This window comes from Mobula hypostoma, chromosome 17 (assembly GCF_963921235.1).
Source record: "Mobula hypostoma chromosome 17, sMobHyp1.1, whole genome shotgun sequence".
NCBI classification, from domain to species: Eukaryota; Metazoa; Chordata; class Chondrichthyes; order Myliobatiformes; family Myliobatidae; genus Mobula; species Mobula hypostoma.
This window is the reverse complement of record NC_086113.1, coordinates 35,165,673-35,169,983: the sequence shown is the minus strand read 5'-3', so window position 1 is coordinate 35,169,983 and position 4,311 is coordinate 35,165,673.

Here is a 4,311-nt window from a genome sequence, read left to right as displayed (position 1 = left end):
GTACAGATCCCATAATTTTCCTACAGCGTGACTACCTTTGAATGGTAGTCTGTTTATAATTTACTGTAGAAAATCCTAAATGGGATGTGAACAGTCCTACTTATGTGATATTGGATCCATTCCTAAGTGCATATAAAAGAGAGCAAGGCACCTATGCTGGTATTTATATTCCATAGAAGCTTCCTGACATCCAACTTCACCAAATCATACGTATTATTCCTCACAATTGTTTGCTCCTTCCTGTAACTAGCTATATTTCCATGCCCTCCTCAATTGCTTCATATGGCAATAAGTTTCACATTGCAACAACTCTCAGGGTGATAGATGTTCTCCGGAGTTCTTTATTGGATCTATTGATCTCTATTATTTGTATGGCCGTTACTGTACTGCACACACACAACACTCAAGAATGAGTGCTTAGCCCACTGCTTTATACATGCACAACTGTTAAACTAGGCACAGTTCAAGCACTATTTGTAAATTCGCTGATGACACCACCATTGTTGGCAGAATCTCAGATGGCAATTAGAAGGAATATGGGAGACAGAACAGGTGGATGAGTGGTTTTGCAACAGCAACCATGCACTCAATGTCAGCAAGACCAAAGGATTGAATATAGACTTCACACCAGTTCTCATCGAGGGGGTCAGCAGTGGGAAGAGTGAGCAGCGACAGCTCAGAGGATCTATCCTCGGCCCAAAGAAGACATGCCAACAGTAATACATCATTAGGAGTTTGAAGAACTTTAGTATGTCACCTAAGTCTTTAGCAAATTTCTACAAATGTACTGTGGAATTCTGGCTGGTTACACCATCAACTGGTATGGAGGCTCCAATGCATGTGATCAAGTGAGCTGCAGAGGGTTATGGACTCAGCTCTATCGCAGGCACAAGTCTGCCCATGACCAAGGACATCTCAAATGGCAGAGCCTAAAGAAGGCAGCGTCCATAGTTAAGGACCCTCACTGTCCAGGGCATGCCCTGTTCTCATTATTACCATAAGGGATGAGGTACGGGAGACTGAAGATGCACATTGCAAGTTTTAGAAACAGCCTCTTCCCCTGCACCATCACATTGCTGAACAATTAATGAATGCCAGCTCACTTCTCCTCCTTTGCACTATATTATTTTTTATTGTAACATAGAGTAGTTCTTTTATGTCTTGCACTGTACTGCTGTCACAAAACAACACATTTCATAACATATGTCAATGATAATAAGCCTGATTCTGTTTCTGCAGAACCTCCTGTGTTTCTGATTCTGATTCTTGTCAATCCCACAACTTGAAATGCTTTTACTTGGCAATTCCCTTCTAAATTTTGAAGAGGTTAAGTGGATTATTTCTTTTTTCCTGGAGGAAAGATATCCACTCTGTTCAATTTTTCCTGACAGACATAATTTCTCTGTTCTCTCATGTTCCCTTTTTCAGTGCCTCTTATTTTTTACAATTCTGTGCCATATTGACACTTTGAATATAGATTCAGATATAATAGTTTGAATATATGGTGAATAACATTAGTTCCAGCACTGATCTCAATTGGTGATCTTTCTACTTTGTCTGTCAGAATTTAGTCACTACATTTAATTTCTTTCCCTTTTTTCAGTTTTTTTTTGTTCTCAGTCATTGTGCTGGCTAATCTGCTACATATCCTTTGATCCCATATGTCCTGAACTTGATCAACAATCTAAACATTTTCCTTAAAAATGAAAAAGGAAAAATAACCACGAATATAGAAATATTGTTGGATTTTCATAAGACATTGAATGTTTGGATATCCCAAAGGACTACACTTAATTATAAATTTACTTGAAAAATAATTTTTTATTTAATCATTGATTCCATTGTCTCTTCAATTACCAACAATGAGTCAACTGGTCCATGGTTCAGGTAATTGAGGGCCATGTCTCATTTTACATATATGAATTACATATGATGTCCTTCACCTCAATAGCCCTATGTATGTGTAGGTCGGCAACAGTGTCTCCATTATATCTTCCTTGACTATCATAATACATGTAATAGATTTCCAATTATACATATGTGTCAAATACAAGATTTTGAAGTAGATGCAAGCCTTAGTTGATGAGCCACTGAATATATCTAGGTGTATTTTATGGATTCTGAAATTCATACAAGTATCAGACAGTGGCCTTCTGAGTATATACAAATCGAATCTGATAGACCTCTGTGAGTTTGTTCATGTGGTCTTTCGTAGATATTCAAATACACGCCAATGGACCGAATATGGATATAAAAGTTCTAGCAGTTAAACATCTGCATATATGTGATAAATGGTGGAGTACCTTAACTTGTTTTAAGTTGTAGTGATAAGTTTTTAAAAGGACAAACACGGTGGCGATTTATGAGAACGGTGACTAACATGACCATAAGTTCAAAGAAAAACGATGAGCAATTTTTAAAGAAATACCCTTTTAAGCTGGGACATCTATAACCTTTAAGAATGAGTATTTTGCAGACAGATAGGAAATCCAGTCACAGCCACCAGCAAATGTAGATCTAGCACGCAGATAGATTTAGTTCTTTTATATTCCTGACCTAAAACTACTTGTATTCCCCATTCTGCCATAAGAAATTGTACTGAAAAGTCGTTGTACAGTTATCTGCGAGGAGATGAAGCAATACTGCTGCCTGTGGTAAGTAAAAAAGAAACAACTCTACCTCACCCGTTTTAATAGTAATGGGATACGTATTTACAAAGTCAACCACAGCAAATGCTTCTGCACGTAGCTTTAAAATATTTCTGTAGAGGTATATTCTTTTGATTTGTGCAGCAAATCATGCATGACAATTATTACAAGATGCAAGATGAAAAATCCCTGAGGAAATAATCTCACCTTGTTGTCAGATCGTTTTGAAACGTTGCCTATTTTATAAATCGTGATTTATCCTACAAACGGAACTGCGAAGAATTGTCTAAATGTTGGAAGTAAAACTCTTACAAACTTGAACATACTCTATCCCACATTTTCATGAAACTGCACAGCACTCCATGTTAACTTCTCAAACTCGGTAAAATTATTCCATTGAAATTTACCAACTGGTCAATTTGAGAAATTAACCTTTGGAAGATTTTCCTGCCTTCCTTTGGCCTAAGGCCAGAAATAACCTTGGAATGAAACGACAAACCCCAAACACCAAAACGCAACCGAGATTACGGGACTGGAAAAAAAGAGGTTGTTGCTTAAAATAGGCCACCCGTGTTATTTTATAGAGCAATGCCAGGTGTGTTTATTTGCACGGTTATATCTTTTCCTGTTTTTGTCTGTACTTTTTTGTGATGTCACGTCAGGAATTGTCGATGCAAAGGTGGGCGCCCAAACCTTCTCTCTTCTTCTCAATAACAATGGAAAATAAAATATATGAAAGAAAAACAGAAAATGCTGGAAACATTCAGCAAGTCAGGCAGTAACTGTGGAAAGAAAAACAGTTATCTTTTCGGGCCGAAGACCTTTTGTCAAAACCGTTCAGACGAAGGGTCATCTTCCGAAACTTAAACTCTGATTTTTCCCATCGGCTCTCCCTGACCCGTTGTGTGTTTCCAGTATTTTCAATTTTTTCAGCATCTGCAGTTCTTTTGATTTTCATTTCCTGAAAGTAATGTGTGTGTTTGTGCGCGCGTGTTTGAGCGCGCGAGCTATTCTCTTTTGAGTTACTTTTTAGGAAAATAAAAGAAATGTGTAGAAAATTCTTCTTTAAAAATTTCTCGCCATTCATTATCGAACGCTTCTGTCCCCCTTAGCAATGAGCACAAGGCATTTTATCAGCTCGTGCAAAAATTGCTTGTACTTTTCATGATACGTAGAAACAGATTTGGAAAGCAAAGAGAGTGTATAAAATACCAAATGCCTCTTATTTACAGTGATGTTTGTTATTGGAAAGACGTCTAGCAATAGTAACCATTTTAGGTCCAAACCAACATCAGCCCACGATATTTTGCGTTTCTTGTCTCCTGTCATTTTATCTTATCTGTTAGTCAAGAAGATCAGCATTGAATGCTAACATGTTCTGAGGACTCCTTAGTTACACACAATGGAACCATGAGAAAGTGACGGCTCTTTCAGAACTCCCACTCTAACCACTTTTGATAACAAATTGGTCTCCTTACGTAACTTGGACATCTCAGAAACTATTAAGGTTTTCCCAGATTTTTGCACTTCATATTGTAGCAGTGCTATTGTGTGGATTTTGGAGGTGGATGTCACGCTCGGCAATCTCACCAAATTCTAATGTACTCATATGAATTAAAGGACAATGTAAATTAATTAAGAAAGATGTGCTGGTTTCCAAATC